The 17667-nt window shown below is 50.2% G+C and overlaps 1 protein-coding gene across 9 annotated transcripts in view; it reads left to right on the top strand.

Annotated features, from left to right (window-relative positions):
• Positions 1 to 17667, top strand: part of LOC140211310 (uncharacterized) — a 68908-nt gene that overhangs the window by 1937 nt on the left and 49304 nt on the right. The window lies entirely within an intron of this gene.

Raw genomic sequence — 17667 nt, 5'->3', positions numbered from 1 at the left:
CCCCCCCCCGCCAGGGTCAATGAAACTGTGCTCGAACTAGCGTGTCACAGCCCAGGCTCTGGAAAGTCCCGGCAAAGACCGGCACTAGATGGGACGTCCTCTCCTCTTGAGGTAGTCACTGGCATCGCCGGCATACCTTGCACAGGGCCCTGACGTACGGAGGCGGAGACTACATGCCGGAGAAACTCGGCAGCTCAGGCAGCATCTGTGGAGGGTCGAGACCCCTTTATCGGGACAGAAGCAAGAATAAGGTGGGGAGGGGAAGAGGCACAAGGTGTCTGGTGATAAGTGAGAGCAGGTAAGGGGAAGGTGGGCGACGGGAGGGGAGGAAGAATGAGTCTGGAAGGTGACAAGTGGAAGAGGTAGGGGGCTGAAGAAGGCAATGGACCATGGAAGAAAGGGAAAGAGGAGAGAAGCCATGGTGAGGTGAAGAGAAGGGAAAGGGGAGCCAGAAAAGGTCATGGAAAAAGGGAAACGTATGGACAGGGGAGAGATTACCGCAAGTTCGGTAAGTCGGTGTTCATGGCGTAAGGTTGGAGGCTCCCCAATCGGAAGATGAGGTGCGGCTCCTCCTGCCTGAGTGTGGCCTCATCGTGCCGGTGGAGCAGGACATGGGCTGACATGTCAGAATGGGAATGCGAAGACACATTGGAACGGTAGCCACCGGCGGCGAGAGAACGAAGGTGCTCGATAAAGCGGTGTCAACGTCGGGTCTCACCAATGTACAGGAGGCCGCACCGGGAGCACCGGGTACAACGTATGATCCCGACAGACTAACAGGTGAAGTGTCACCTGGAAGGACTGTTTGGGGCCCTGAATGGTGGTCAGAGAGGAGGGGTAGGTGCAAGTGCGGGGGGGGGGGGAGGGGAAGAGATCAGTGCGGAGGGACAAGGGGTTTACGTATAGGGTGATCCTACGGAAATCGGAGAGGGAGCGGGGAAGGAAACTAGTTTATTATTGTCACTTATATTGATACCCCATTTTACATATTGTCATCTGAGGTCCCATTTTACATACTAAATGATTAAACCGTCGATGTTTTCGGCAAAGTCCTGTTTATTCACTTCCATAGATGATAGCTGACCCGCCGAGTTTCTCCAGCATTTTGTATGTGACGCACAATAAAGAATCAGAGAGAAAGCGGAGCGCAGTAAGGTGAACGATCATGACCAGGTAGACTGTGAGGTCAAGAGTCCATCTTATTGTAGCAAGGGAACATTGAATAGTTTTCTAACAGCGGGATAGAGGTTGTCCTTGAGCCGGGTGGTACGTACTTTCAGACTTTTGTATCTTCTGCCCGATGGGAGAAGAAAGAAGCGAGAAGTGCAGACAGAGTCCGTGGAGGGGAGATTCGCTTCCCTGACGGGCTGATCTGTGTCCACAACTCTCTGCAGTTTCTTTCTACCACAGGCAGACGAGTTTCCATACCAAACTGCGATGCATCCAGATAGCGCCCTTTCTAGGGTGCATCGATACAGATTGGTGAGGGTCAAAACGACCGTGCCATTTTTAAGCGTCTTAGGGGAAGTAGAGGTGCTGGTGAGCTGCATTGGCCGTGGCGTCTACGTGGTTGGGCCAGGACACGTTTCCGGTGATGCTCACACCTAGGAACTTAAGCTCTCAACCTTCTTGACTTCAGAACAGTTAATGTAAACAGGGACACGTGCAGCACCCCCTTCCTGAAATCGATGACCAGCTTTTGTTTGTTGTTGGCATTGGGGGAAAGGTTGTTGTCATGACACCGTGTAACTAAACTCTCTGTCTCTTCCCTATTCTCCGACTCATCCTTATTTGAGATACATCTTAAACGTAGCCAAATCTGGCCACGCAGTGGTGAGTGTAGAGGGAGCAGAGTAGGGGGCAGAGGACGCACCCTTGTGTGACATCAACTGTTGAGGATACTCATAGGTGATGAATATTTACCACCTGCGAACGGACACGCTCGAGTGAGTGACCGCCCGCCGCGTCACCGCGGCCCAGACCCATCCCAACCATCCATTGCTTTCCTCTGGAACGCAGCGGCGAAGGTGGGAGCGAAGATCAAGGGAGGGAGTGGACCCACTCTGGAGACCCGCCCGTCCCTTATGCACTCGGGATGGGCGCCACCGAACTCCCTCGGTCTGCACCGTAAACCCTTCCCCAGCGCTGTGTGTGGCCCTCCACGGAAAACGGCATCTTCCTCTGCGCTGGTGAGTCCATCCGCCCCTGACCCACCGGGGGCTCGGAACATTTCTCCCGGCTAACCCGTGCGGAGGACGAGAGGCCCGCTGGCACTCACGAATCCTCCGCAGGACCGCGAGGTTGGTGACCATTAGCCAGGGGATCTGGGGGACTTTTTGTGTGTCCACGTGGTGCGTGTGGATTTTAGTAAGGCGATCGACAAGGCTCATTCAGAAAGTCGGGAAGCATGGGATCCAGGGAAACGGCTGCATGGATTCAGAATTGGCTTGCTCACAGAGGACAGAGGGAGCGTATTCTACCTGGGGGTCGGTCACCAGTGGTTTTCCCCAGGGAGCCGTTTCGGGACCTCTGCTGTTTGTGGTTTTTTATAAAACATTTAGATGGAGAAATGGAAGGGTGACACAAAGCGTGGCGGTGTGGATACCACGCGAGGAGATTATAACGGGATATTGATGGGAAGCAGGGCCGGGCTGAGAAGTGACAAATGGAGTTCAACTCGGAAATGTGCGAAATGATTCACTTTGGAAGGTGGAACTTGGCGCAGAGTACAAAGTTAATGTCAGGATCCTTGGCAGCATGAAGGAACAGAGGGATTTGGGGGTCCAAGTCCATAAATCTCTCAAAGTTGATCGGGTGGTTAAGAAGGTGTGTGGTGTTTTTGCCTTCATTTTTCGGCGGATTGAGCTCTAGAGCCACGAGGTAATGTTGTGGCTTTATAAAACTCCGGCTATCTGGAATATTGTGTCCAATTCTGGTCACCTCCTTATAGAAAGGATGTGGACGCTTCACATGGAGCACAGAGGAGACTTACCAGGATCAGATGTCACGACTTACCAGGAAGGGTTCCACGAGCTGAGAATTTTCTCTTTGGAGCGACGGAGGACAAGAAGAGACTTGGTAGAGGTGTATAAGATGATAACAGGCACAGACAGAGTAGACAAGCCAGGGCCTTTCCCCCAGGATGACAATAGTTATATGAGAGGACACACTGTTAAGGCGATTGGAGGATAGTATAGAGGTGGTGTCAGTCGTGGTATTTTTTTTACACAGAGCGCGGTGGGTGCGGGGACCTCACTGCTGGCGTGGTGGTCAATGCAGATACATCAGAGACATTTAATAAACTTAGATAGGATATGGGTAGAAGAAAAATGGAAGACTATATGGCAGAGAAGGGTTAGATTGATCTTGCAGTGGGTAAAAAGGTTGACCAAAGGGCCTGTACTGTTCCGTGATCTCTGTCCTATCCCTGAAGGTGCAGTGCAGGGAGTTAGAGTGGGACAGGCGCCGTAAGAATACGCCCTCATTACCGAAGGACAGAACATAGAAAGACTTGGGTTACGCTCCGACCTTATCGAACATTGGTCGGGCCACAGCTGGAGCACTGTCTCCGTTCTGGTCACCGCACCATAGGAAGGAGGTGACTGCACTGGAGAGGGTGGAAGGGAGATTCCCCGGGACCTTGCCTGGGACGGAGAGTTTCACTTATCAGGAGGGACAGGGTCTCTTCTCCCTGGAGTGGAGGAGGTTGAAGGGAGACCTGACAGAGGTGGACAGAATTGTGAGGGGCATAAACAAGATTAATGTTCAGAAATTACATCCTCATAAAGCTAGAGGATAGAAGTGACCAGGAGTGTGTGATGGGACGGTGTAGAGGGATCTTCACTCTGTGTCTGACCCCGGGAGTGTGTGATGAGACAGTGTAGAGGGAGATTTACTCTGTGTCTGACCCCGGGAGTGTGTGATGGGACGGAATGGAGGGAGCTTCACTCAGTGTCTGAACCCGGGAGTGTGTGATCAGAGATCCGGGTCAGTCGTGGAAAGGGAGGGGAAGTTTTGGGTACGCTGTGTTGGGCGAATGGCATGTGTTTGGCACAGGACCTGGTGAGTAAAAAGAGGCCAACACCAGTCCCTGGCCGGACATCCTGAGGAAGTTGAGTTGGGGCTGATCAGAGTTGTTGCCTGTCCGGAACTGGAGCCGAGTGAGGACTCGGGCTGCGTGAGGGACTCGCTCAGGTCGCCGGTCCCGGTCACACCTGCATGTGGATTGTGTCTGCAGCCTGGCTGGACCCGCTGTAAAGAGTGCGGTCCGGGAGCAGCGCCACGCAGCTTCCCAACAACAAGCAGCCTGCACTTTCCCGGGGTTACGACGCTGACAAGTGTCCTTTAACGGGGAGCAAGCGGTCACTATGGGTACAGTGGGGGAGTTCCGAGAACGATTACCGCCCCCCCCCCCCCGCCGGGAACTGAGTGCTTGTAGATAGTGGTATCCGGATTTAAATTTGAAATTATTATTAGTCTTGTAAATCCATGATGTTTGTTTTCACTGGTCAATAAACATTTGTAGTTTTGTTTAAAAAAAGGGCAGCGAGAGGGCAATGAAGGAAGTCATATCGTGGGAGGGGCGGTACTTGAAGGATTGATGGAGGGGCGGTGCTGTGAGGGAGTGTTTCACTGAGGGAGAGATGGACTGTCCGTCATGTGTGTAGGGCAGGTGGAATAATGGAGAGAGCGGGTGACAGGGGAGAGTGATGGGGGGAGTGTGTGGGTGACAGGGAGACAGAATGTGTGGACGGGACAGCGGCGCAGAGGGAGGGGTGAACCTCTGCGGTAGGAGCCCAGCATGTCTGCCGTGCCGAGTCCAGATGGAACCTCTCTCTGCGGATGAGAGCACCAGCTTTAAAAGCTTTAGCCTGACACTGAGGGCCAGCGAACAATAAAAAGAACTTCCCGTCGATGTTTACAGCGATCAGGAAATAATTGTTCCAATTCCCCACCCCCGTGTCAGAGCACAAGATGTTTCCGATCTCCCTGCTCGTGTCGTCTTGTCAGGGAAACGGTCAGAGTCTCAGCTCCCTGTCTGTCACCATCAGATCCTGTGTGCCAGTATGTGTGTGTGTGAGAGAGAGAGAGAGAGAGAGAGAGTGTTACAGTTACCGAGAAATTGCAGAACAGGTTGACAGTAAGGTACAAGTGTCATGAAGAGATAGAATCTCTTAGTTCTGTCCTAGAGTCTGATACCAGCGGGATATAAGCTGTCCCAGAGCCTGGTGGTACGTGCTTTCAGGTTGTTGTACCATCTGCCCGATGAGAGAGGGGACAAGACAGAATGCGGGTGGCCGGGGTATATGATTATGCTGTCGGCAGTGAGAAGTGCAGACGAGTCCGTGAAGGCAAGGCTGGTTTCCGTGCTGCGTCCACAACTCTGCAGTTTCTTGGGATCACGGGCAGAACAGCTACCGCGCCAAACCGTGAGACATCCGGATAGGATGCTTTCTGTGGTGCAGCTGTAAAAGTTGGTGACGGTTATCGGAAGCAACCGAGTTCTCTTTTTTTTAGCTCCCTGAGGAGGTACGGGCATTGGTGAGCTTTCTGGCCGTATCCCTGGGTGAGACAAATTGTAGCTGAGATTTATGCTCAATCTTTCTCAGCCTAAGCACCGTTAATATAAACAGGAGGATGTGCCTGCCCGCCCCCTTTCCTGAGGTCAATGACCCACTGAATGATCACGGCAGTTTGTGTACAAATTATGGAGACAGAAGAGACCGCAGTTGCTGCGATCTGGAGCAAATAACAAAAATCTGGAGGGGGTCGGCGGGTCAGGCAGCGTCTGTGGAGGAAAGTGGACAGTTGATGGAATGTCGACAGCCCCTTCTCCTCCACAGATGCTGTCTGACCGACCAAGTTATTCCAGAGTTTTGCTTTCTGTAAAAAGTTATGACAGACAGAGATGGGTAGATACCAAGAAACTGTTCCCACGACAGAGATGTCTAGACACAGAGTGCATAAGTTGTGTGTGTGTGTGTGTGTGTGTGTGTGTGTGTGTGTGTGTGTATGTATGTGGTGTGGTGTGTGTATGTGCTGTGGTGTGTGTGTGTGTGTGGGGTGTGTGGTGTGGTGTGTGTGTGTGTATGTGGTGTGTGTGTGTGTGTGTGTGTGTGCGCGCGCGCTATGGTGTGTATCTGTGTGTGTGTGTGTGTGTGTGTATGTGGTGTGGTGTGTGTGTGTGTGGGGGGGTGTGTGGTGTGGTGTGTGTGTATGTGGTGTGTGTGTGTGTATGTGTGGTGTGTGTGTGTGTGTGTGGTGGTGTGTGTATGTGGTGTGTATCTGTGTGTGTGTGTGGTGTGTGTGTCTGTGTGTGTGTATGTGGTGTGGTATGTGTGTGTGTGGTGTGTGTGTGTATGTGGTGGTGTGTGTATGTGAGTGTATGTGGTGTGTATCTGTGTGTGTGTGTGTCTGTGTGCGTGGGGTGTGTGTTTGTGTATGTGGTGTGGTGTGTGTGTGTGTCTGTGTGTGTGTATGTGAGTGTATGTGGTGTGTATCTGTGTGTGTGTGTGTGTGGTGTGTGTGTCTGTGTGCGTGGGGTGTGTGTTTGTGTATGTGGTGTGGTGTGTGTGTGTGTGTGGTGTGGTGTGTGTGTGGTGTGTGTGTGTATGTGTGGTGTGTGTGTGTGTGTGTGGTGTGTGTGTATGTGGTGGTGTGTGTGTGTGATGTGTATCTGTGTGTGTGTGGTGTGGTGTGTCTGTGTGTGTGTGTGTGTGTGTGTGTGGTGTGGTGTGTGTGTGGGTGTGTGTAGTGTGGTGTGGTGTGTGTGTGTGTGTGTGTGTGTGTGTGTGTTTATGTGTGGGGTGGGTGGGTGTGTGTGTGTGTGTGGTGTGTGTGTGTGTGTGTGTGTGTGTGTGTGTGTGTGTGTGTGTGTGTGTGTTGGATATAGTACGGATCAGAGAGGGAGATTTTCCCCTGGGAGCTGGAATCTGGGACACACTTCCTGAGTGGAGTGGTGGAGCCAGAGACTCTCACAACATTGAAGAATTATCTGAAGGAGCACTGAATCACCGAGACAGAGAAGGGGACGGTCCGGGGCTGGGGAATGGAATTGCTGCAGAGGGGTCAGCAGGCACATGTTGGGTCGAAAGCCTGTTCCTGTGCTGCAGGAATGGTTACATTCAGTTATGACGATGACTTAATGAAGCAGAGACGGACAGGATGCATCCTGTTTACAGATACAGTATCTGAGGACTTAATTAGATTAAATCACTTCCTAGAGGAACAGATGGAACTTGGAGATTCCGGGCACTGTGATTGTCGGAATTAGTGGGGAGGGGGAAATGCAAAGACTCGAAATGGATGAGGGCAGAATAAAATGTGGCGACCGAGGGTCATGACCAGGTATTGCACTCATCGAATGTAGACTGTAACCCGGCTAAATAAAGATTTAGGATATCTGAGCCTCAGATGCTGGGGTTCTGCGTGACGGCAGAGGACCCTGCCTCTGCAGGATGACTCGATGGGCTGAGTCAATCTGAGCAGTAGGGGGAATATTCAACTACACAACTCAAGGTCGTGGGCAGCGCAAATCCCCTGAGGGTCCCGGAGTTAGTGGTTGTTCCATTATAACTTGTAAACCGACCACATGGCACAATATGGCTGATTATGGGATCCTATTGTGCCAAGCTAGCTGATTATAGGATCCTATTGTGCCCAGCTGGATGATTATGGGATCCTATTGTGCCAAGCTGGCTCTTTCAGTTTAGCTTTTCAGTGCCGGGGGCTGCAAGCAAGGCTAGCATTTATCACCCATCTCTAAATGCCAGCATTTATCACCCATCCTTAAACACCAGCATTTATCACCCATCCCTAAATACCAGCGTTTATCACCCATCCCTAAATAGCAGCACTTATAACCCATCTCTAAACGCCAGCATTTATCACCCATCTCTAAATACCAGCATTTATCACCCATCCCTAAATACCAGCATTTATCACCCATCCCTAAATATCAGCGTTTTTCACCCATCCCTAAATACCAGCATTTATCACCCATCCCTAAATATCAGCGTTTATCACCCATCCCTAAATACCAGTGTTTATCACCCATCTCTAAATGCCAGCATTTATCACCCATCTCTAAATGCCATCACATCACCCACCTCTAAATGCCAGCATTTATCATCCATCCCTAAATGCCACCATTTACCACCCATCTCTAAATACCAGCACTAATCACCCAACTCTAATTGCCAGCACTTATCACCCACCCTTAAATGCCAGCGTTTATCACCTATCTCTAACAGCCAGCATTTATAACCCAGCCCAAAATGCCAGCGTTTATCACCCATCTCTAAATGCCAGCACTTATCACCCATCTCTAACAGCCAGGACTTATCACCCAGCCCAAAATGCCAGCATTTATCATCCATCCCTAACTAACAATGTTTATCACCCATCCCTCGGTGCGAGCATTTATCACTCACCCCTCTGCGCCAGCATTTATCACTCATCCCTCGGTGCGAGCATTTATCACCCATCCCTCAGCGCCAGCATTTATCACCCATCCCTCAGCGCCAGCATTTATCACCCATCCCTCGGAGCCAGCATTTATCACCCATCCCTCAGCGCCAGCATTTATCACCCATCCCTCGGTGCCAGCATTTATCACCCATCCCTCGGTGCCAGCATTTATCACTCATCCCTGAGTGCCAGCATTTATCATTCATCCCTTATGCCAGCATTTATCACCCATCTCGGTGCCAGCATTTATCACTCATCCCTCAGTACCAGCATTTATCACTCATCCCTCAGTGCCAGCATTTATCTTCCACCCCGATCAGCAGCATTTATCATTCCTATAGCAGGGTGAACAGAACTGAATGCAATATTCCAGTTGCAGCCTCACCAACGCATGGGGCCGAGGATCCCCAGGGGCCGGTGAGGCTGCTACACGTCTTTGCCGAGGCTTTGGGAACATCATTGAAGGTTGTTCCTCCGTCCACCGGTAGCTCTCTTCCCCTTGACAGAGCTTGGACTAGAGGCTTTGGGAGCATGGGGTCCAACAGAGCAGCGGATTGGGGTAACCAACAGCAAGACATTGTTGGTCCGGGACGGGATAATGGCCCGCATTCACTCCTCTTCCAGTGCATTTTCTGTTAGAAGTGATGAGGAGAGTCTGGCTAGGCTGCGACTGTTTCCCCAGGAGCCAGGGAGTCTGAGGGGTGACGTTATAGGGCTTTACGAAATCACGAGGGGTGTAGTGAAGTCTTTTTCACGGACTTTTCCCCGAGGGTAGAGGAGTCTACGACTAGGGGGCATCGTTTTAAAGTGGGAGGGGAGGGGGGACGCACACACTAACTTACACTAAAGGTGAACTCGTGTCCTCCCACTCCACCTCATCGTGGCCCTTGCGCCTGGTCGGCACTTTCTACGCGGCTGTAACACGGCATTCTGTATTCTTTTTCTTTTGTGCAATCACTATGTACAGTACTTGTGCACGGAATGATCGTTCCGGTGGGCACACACAGACGCTTTTCACTGCATCTTGGTACGGGTGGCAATAAGAAACCAATTCCTGTGCCACGGCAGGACTGTCTAAACCTAGGAGGCGCCAGGGGAAAGATTAAAAGGGACCTGAGCAGAATTATTTTTCCACTCAGAGAGCGGTCAGTATATAGAACGAACTGCCAGAAGAAGAGGTTAAGGCAGGTATATGAACAACACTTAAACGGCAACTGGACAGGGACACGGATAGGAAAGGTTTAGAGGGATATGGACAGGTACACGGATAGGAAAGGTTTACAGGGATATGGACAGGTACACGGATAGGAAAGGTTTAGAGGGATATGGACAGGTACACGGATAGGAAAGGTTGAGAGGGATACGGACAGGTACACGGATAGGAAAGGTTTAGAGGGATATGGACAGGTACACAGATAGGAAAGGTTCAGAGGGATATGGACAGGTACACAGATAGGAAAGGTTTAGAGGGATATGGACAAGTAGACGGATAGGAAAGGTTTAGAGGGATACGGACAGGTACATGGATAGGAAAGGTTTAGAGGGATACGGACGGGTACACGGATAGGAAAGGTTCAGAGGGATATGGACAGGTACACGGATAGGAAAGGTTTAGAGGGATACGGACAGGAACACGGATAGGAAAGGTTTAGAGGGATATGGACAGGTACACGGATAGGAAAGGTTCAGAGGGATATGGACAGGTACACAGATAGGAAAGGTTTAGAGGGATACGGACAGGTACACGGATAGGAAAGGTTTTGAGGGATATGGACAGGTACACAGATAGGAAAGGTTCAGAGGGATATGGACAGGTACACAGATAGGAAAGGTTTAGAGGGACATGTGGGCGAATGGGGCTGGTTCATGCAGACAAACTCTGATAAACTGTTGGTCAGCTTGGACGAGTTGGTCCGAGGGGTCTGTTTCTGTGCCGAGCGATTCTGATATAACTAAGTACCAACGATTTTGCTTGTAATCTGGTGCTAATTTAATTCTGTGCGTGTGGCGTCCGTTGCCTGTAGGAGAGATGGCGAAGAATATGAACAGGCACAAAATTCCGGTCTCAAGAGCAGGTCATGTCAATGCAGAGATACGCGAGGAGCCAGAACCACAATAATCCGCTAGTTTGATTTTTATTAAAATCAGATTTTATTTCAATGTTTTGCAAACTGTGCGCATATTCTCTGACTCCCACGGCAGGGTTTGAGCTCGCATTCCCTGGATCGGCTGACTGTGGTAATTAATTCCTGGCGAAACAGGATACTCCCCTGCATCTCATTTGCGATACGGTGGGGGGACGGGAGGCAGGGGAACGCCAGCGGCAATTTACAGTTCACGCCGTTTGATCACTGGTGTAAAACAAAAAGAAAAGCGGTGTGGGGTGTACGTTTCTGAGAACTGGACTAGCACGCCACAGGCCCTTCGGCCCGTCGTGTTGTGCCGAACTAGTAAATAAACACCTAACTAAACTAACCCTTCTGCGTGCACACTATTCACCTCCCGCCGTTCTCTGCACCTTTATGTACCTGTCCAAGAGCCGCTTACCGCCTCTATTGTATCCGCCTCGACCACCACCCCTGACAGGCATTCCATACACCCACCACTCTCCACAAAACCTGCCCCACCACACATCTCCTTTTTAACTCCCCCGCCCCCCGCCCACCTTAAATGCATGCCCTCTGGTGGTAGAGGTATCTGACTATCAAGCACCAAAGGGTCACAGTCACAGCCAACACCAAGTTCCTTGGATCTCCCATGCCGAGACACCGCCTGATCTGTGACCACTAACCTGTCTGTGAACCCCTGACCTTTTACCACATGACCTTTGATACCCTGACGTTTTTCACTATTTGACCTGCGACTCCCTCCGACCTGTGACTACCCTTGAACTCTGACACTCATCACCCTGATCCATGATCTCTTGACCCCCGGCGTTCCCATAACCACCGATTTGCCCCTCTACTGGGTCACACCGGCTGGGGACAAGCTCGGGAGTCTCTATCAATTGTCACGGGCCAACAAGTGTACCGGGTGCGGGTGAGGCCGCCCCTGCAGACCAGTACATCGTCCTGGCCCCACTTTTAAAGGGAAGGCATCGGTAAACTAGAAGGGTGTAGGGGAGAGTAACCATGCTGTTGCGAGGTCGCCAGGGACAGGTCGGAATTCAGGGCGTAGGAGATTGAGGGGTGACCTTACACGTGTGCCTAAAATCACGAGGGGGCATGGACAGGGTGAAACTCACAGTCTTTATCCTAGGTTGGTAAATCAAGTACCAGAGGGCAGAGGTTTAAGGCGGGAGGGGAGATAACTAATAGGGACCAGAGCGCAACTTTTTCACCCGAGGTGTTCAATATATGGAATGCGCTGCCAGAGGAAGTGGTTGAAACGGATACATTAATAGCATTTAAAAGCCACATGGATCGGTATGTTGATAGGAAAGGATTAGACTCACAGAAAACAGAAATCTACAGCACATTCCAGGCCCTTCGGTCCATGATGTCGTGCCGACCATGTAACCTACTCTGGAAACTGCCTAGAATTTCCCTAAAGGATAGCCCTCCATTTTCTAAGCTCCATGTACCTATCTAAGAGTCCCTTCAAAGACCCTATTGTATTCACCTCTACCACCTTTACTGGCAGTGCATTCCACACACCCACCATCTCACCTCTGATATCTTCCTTGTACCTGCTTCCAAGCACCTTTAAACTATGCCCCAATCGTGCTAGCCATTTCAGCTCTGGGAAAAAGCCTCTGGCTATCCACACGATCAATGCCTCTCATTATCTGAGACACCTCTATCAGGTCACCTCTCATCCTCTGTCGCTCCAAGGAGAAAAGGCAGAGTTCACTCAACCTATTCTGGTAAGGCATGCTCCCCTATCCAGGCAACATTCTTGTAAGTCTCCTCTGCACTCTCTCTCTATAGTATCCACATCCTTCCTGTAATGAGGTGAGCAGAACTGAAGTGGGGTCTGATCAAGGTCTTATATAGCTGTAACATTACCTCTCGGCTCTTGAACTCAGTCCCACAGCTGATGAATGCCAACACACCATATACTTTCTCAACAACACTGTCAACGTGCGCAGCAGCTTTGAGTGTGCTATGGACTTGGACTCCAAGATCTCTCAGATCCTCCACACTGCCAAGAGTCTTACCACACACACTCTTGTCTTTATGTCTTCAAATTTGATCTACTGAAATGAACTACTTCACACTTATCTAGGTTGAACACCATCTGCCACTTCTCAGCACAGTTCTGTATCCTATCGATGTCCCGCTGTAACCTTTGACAATCATTCAGCTGTCCTCAACAACCCCAACCTTTGTGTCATCAGCAAACTTACTAACCCACCCTTCTACTTCTTCACCCAAGTCATTTATAAAAATCACAAAGAGGAGGAATCCCAGAACAGATCCCCGTGGAACACCACTGGTCACCGACCTCCATGCAAAATACAAACCATCTACAACCACCCCTTGCCTTCCATGGCAAGCCAATTCTGGATCCACAAAGCATGGTCTCCTTGGATTCCATGCCTCATTACTTTCTGAATGAGCCTCGCATGGGGAACCTTATCAAAAACCTTTATGAAATCCATATACACTACATCCACTGCTCTACCTTTATCAATGTGTTTTGTTACACCCTCAAGGAATTCAATTAGGTTCGTAAGGCATGTCCTGTCCTTGACAAAGCTAAGTTGAATATCCCTAAGCAGATGATGCCTCTCCAAATATTCATAAATCTTACCTCTCAGGATCTTCTCCAACAACTTGCTCACCACTGAAGTAAGACTCTCTGGTCTATAATTTCTGGGGGTATTTCTACTCCCTTTCTTGAATGAGGGAACAACTTTTGCAACATTCCAATCCTCTGGTACTTCTCCTCTCCTTACTGATGATGCAAGGATCATTGCCAGAGGCTCAGCCATCTCCTTCCTCGTTTCTCACACCCAGTGACTTATCTAACTTAATACCTTTCAAAAGCTCTATCACATCCTCTTAATGTCTATACACTCAAGTGTTTCAGTCTGCTGTAAGTCATCTTCACAATTGCCAAGGTCCTTTTCCCTGGTGAATACTGAAGCAAAATATTCATTAAGTGCCTCTGCTCCCTCCTCCGAGTCCGTGCACATGTCTCCACTCTCACTGCTGACTGGTCCTATTCTCACATGGATTATCCTCTTGCTCTTCATATATTTGTAAAATGCCTTTTGGGGTTTTCCTTGATTCTGCTGGCCAAGGCCTTCTCATGGCTCCTTCTGGCTCTCCTAATTCAATTCTTAAGCTCCTTCCTAGCAACCTTGTAATTTTCTAGAGTTCTAGCAGTACCTAGTTTCTTGAACCTTTCACAAGTTTTTCTTTTCTTCTTAACTAGATTTTCTACATCCTTTGTAGACCATGGTTCTTTTACCGCACCATCCTTCCCCTGCCTCAATGGAACATAATTATGCAGAACTCCATGCAAATGTTCCCTGAAGTACCTACACAGGCGAAATGTTCCCTGAACATTTGTCACATTCCTGCCGTGTGTTTCCCTGAGAACATCTGCTCCCAATTTATGTTCCCACGTTCCTGCTTAATACCATATATTTCCCCCTACCCCAATTAAATGGTTTCCCAAATTGTCTGCCCCTATCCCTCTCCAGCACTATGGTAAAGGGGATAGAGTTGTGATCACTACCTCCAAAATGCTCTCCCACTGAGAGACCTGACACCTGACCAGGTTCATTTCCCAATACCAGATCAAGTACAGCCTCTGTTGGCTTATCTACATATTGCATCAGGAAACCTTCCTGAACACACCTAACAAATTCCACCCCATGCTCTAAGGAGATGCCAGACAATATTAGGGAAGTTAAAATCACCCATCACAACAACCCTATTACTGTTGCACCGTTCCAGAATCTGCCTCCCGATCTGCTCCTTGATGTCTCTGTTACTATTGTGGGGGGGGGGGGGTGTCTATAAAAACCGCCAGTAGAGTTATTGCCTCCTTCCTTTTTCTGACTTCCACCTGCAATGACTCAGTAGCCAACCTCTCCACAACCACCTCCGTTTCTGCAGCTGTGATACTAACCCTGATTAGCAGTGTCACCCCACCACCACCCCTTTCGCCTCCCTCACTGTCCTTTATGAAATATCTGTAGCCCAGCACACTCCGCAGCCTTTCCTGCCTCTGGGTCATCCAAGTCCACAACATCATAGACCACTGCAACTTCACGGACATGGGCCAAATACGAGCAAATGGGACTTGCTTGGATGGACATCTGGGTCAGCATAGAACAGCAGGGCCGAACGGACTATTTCTCTGTTGTGAGAAGTTGGCCGACTGTCCGCAAGAGATCCCACAACACAGCGGACATGACATCAGTTTGCCAGAGGTCACTTCACACCAGTACCAGGGGCCACTCACGTCCTCGCTCCCGCGGATGGATCACACCAGCAATTGTCTAACACTGATTCCCAGACCTTCTCGGCTCAGCTACCGACGGTGAAGTCAGATGGACAGACACTTTCAATTTTGCCTGTGTACAAATCCTCTGTAATCCCAAATATCACTCCATGCCGCCCCCCCCCCCCCAACCCTCAGGATGTGTGCGCCAATGAGTTCCAGATGCTGGGCTCTCTGAAACCACACACTGGCCGCAGGGCGTCACAGACAGGAATGGGGGCGGGTTCTGCGATGACAGAGTGTGGGAGTTTTACAATGTCAGAGTGAGAGGCCAGGGGAAATCAGCTGAGACGGAGCCGGGGAGGGTCAGGAGTGGAATGTGATTGGATGGTATAGAGTGAACTTCATCCTATATCTGGCCCGGGAGTGTGTGATGGGACGGTGTAGAGGGAACTTCACTCTATGTCCGACCCCGGGAGTGTGAGATGGGATGGTGTAGAGGGAACTTCATTCTGTGTCTGACCCTGGGTGTGTGTGATGGGATGGCATGGAGGGAATGTCACTTCTAAGTCTGACCCTGGGAGTGTGTGATGGGACAGTGTAGAGGGAGTTTCACTCTGGATGTGGGGGTAGAAGGGTGGGTTGGCAAGTTTGCAGACGACACAAAGATTGGTGGTGTTGTAGATAGTGTAGAGGATTGTCAAAGATTGCAGAGAGACATTGATAGGATGCAGAAGTCGGCTGAGAAGTGGCAGATGGAGTTCAATCCGGAGAAGTGTGAGGTGGTACAATTTGGAAGGACAAACTCCAAGGCAGAGTACAAAGTAAATGGCAGGATACTTGGTAGTGTGGAGGAGCAGAGGGATCTCGGGGTACATGTCCACAGATCCCTGAAAGTTGCCTCACAGGTGGATAGGGTAGTTAAGAAAGCTTATGGGGTGTTAGCTTTCATAAGTCGAGGGATAGGGTTTAAGAGTCGCGATGTAATGATGCAGCTCTATCAAACTCTGGTTAGGCCATACTTGGAGTACTGTGTCCATTTCTGGTCACCTCACTATAGGAAGGATGTGGAAGCATTGGAAAGGGTACAGAGGAGATTTACCAGGATGCTGCCTGGTTTAGAAAGTATGCATTATGATCAGAGATTAAGGGAGCTACGGCTTCACTCTTTGGAGAGAAGGAGGATGAGAGGAGACATGATAGAGGTGTACAAGATAATAAGAGGAATAGATAGAGTGGATAGCCAGCGCCTCTTCCCCAGGGCACCACTGCTCAATACAAGAGAACATGGCTTTAAGGTAAGGGGTGGGAAGTTCAAGGGGGATATTAGAGGAAGGTTTTTTACTCAGAGAGTGGTTGGTGCGTGGAATGCACTGCCTGAGTCAGTGGTGGAGGCAGATACACTAGTGAAGTTTAAGAGACTACTAGACAGGTATATGGAGGAATTTAAGGTGGGGGCTTATATGGGAGGCAGGATTTGAGGGTCGGCACAACATTGTGGGCCGAAGGGCCTGTACTGTGCTGTACTATTCTATGCTCTATGTTCTATGTCTGACCTTGGGAGTGTGTGATGGGATGGTGTAGAGGGAGTTTCAATCTGTGTCTGACCCCAGGAGTGTGTGATGGGGCGGTGTAGAGGGAGTTTCACTCTGTGTCTGACCGCGGGAGTGTGTGATGGGGCGGTGTAGCGGGAGTTTCACTCTGTGCCTGACCCCGGGAGTGTGTGATGGGACAGTGTGGAGGGAGTTTCACTCTGTGTCTGACCCCAGGAGTGTGTGATGGGACGGTGTAGAGGGAGTTTCACTCTGTGTCTGACCCCGGGAGTGTGTGATGGGACAGTGTAGAGGGAACTTCACTCTGTGTCTGACCCCGGGAGTGTGTGATGGGACAGTGTGGAGGGAGTTTCACTCTGTGTCTGACTGCGGGATTGTGTGATGGGACAGTGTAGAGGGAGTTTCACTCTGTGTCTGACCCCGGGAGTGTGTGATGGGACGGTGTGGAGGGAGTTTCACTCTGTGTCTGACTGCGGGATTGTGTGATGGGACAGTGTAGAGGGAGTTTCACTCTGTGTCTGACCCCGGGAGTGTGTGATGGGACAGCTTGGAGAGAGTGTGACACTGGTGTGCCAGTGTCCAAAGTCAGTGTGATGTGGAACAGGAGTGAGCTGAGGCCACCATTCTTTGATATGCGCTGCCCTCAATTCGCACCGACACTGGTGGTGTTTCATCCTTCTGCTAGAATGATTACCCGAACCCAGTAGCCCTGGATTCCACGTAAACTCTATGTACCTCCTGGCACTGATATAGTTCCTCTCGTCTTCCTTCCGCTCACTGAACCAACAGCCACCCCTCCCTCAGCCTCCACCCCACTCCCTCCGTGAGCTCGCTGCCCCAGCGACTGCACCCTCTTTCTGGTGTTGCAGCCCAGAGTCAGAGTGACGCAGGCCCTTCGGCCCACTGTCCCCGTGCTGACATTTTTCTCCATCTACTCTAATGCCATTCGCCCAAACTTAGGACCCCGTCCTTCTACAGCTTGCCTATTTAAATGTCTAAATGCGCTTAAATTTTGTGACAATCTGATTCCACCACCTCCTCTGGCAGCCTTCAGGATATTAAAGGTATCTGTGTTTTAATAAATTACCCCACTGATCCCCTTTAAATCTCCCTCCTCCCGCCTGTGTCTGTGTCTTCTTGTTTGTTATACCCCCACCAATGGGAAAAGACACCGATTCTCTACTCTCTTTATGCCTCTCGTCATCTCTCCCCATCGAGGACATTTTCAAAAGACGATATTTCAAGA

This window comes from Mobula birostris, chromosome 2 (assembly GCF_030028105.1).
Source record: "Mobula birostris isolate sMobBir1 chromosome 2, sMobBir1.hap1, whole genome shotgun sequence".
In the NCBI taxonomy this organism is placed as follows: domain Eukaryota; kingdom Metazoa; phylum Chordata; class Chondrichthyes; order Myliobatiformes; family Myliobatidae; genus Mobula; species Mobula birostris.
Note: the sequence above shows the minus strand (reverse complement) of the source record. Positions and strands in the feature narration are given on the sequence as shown.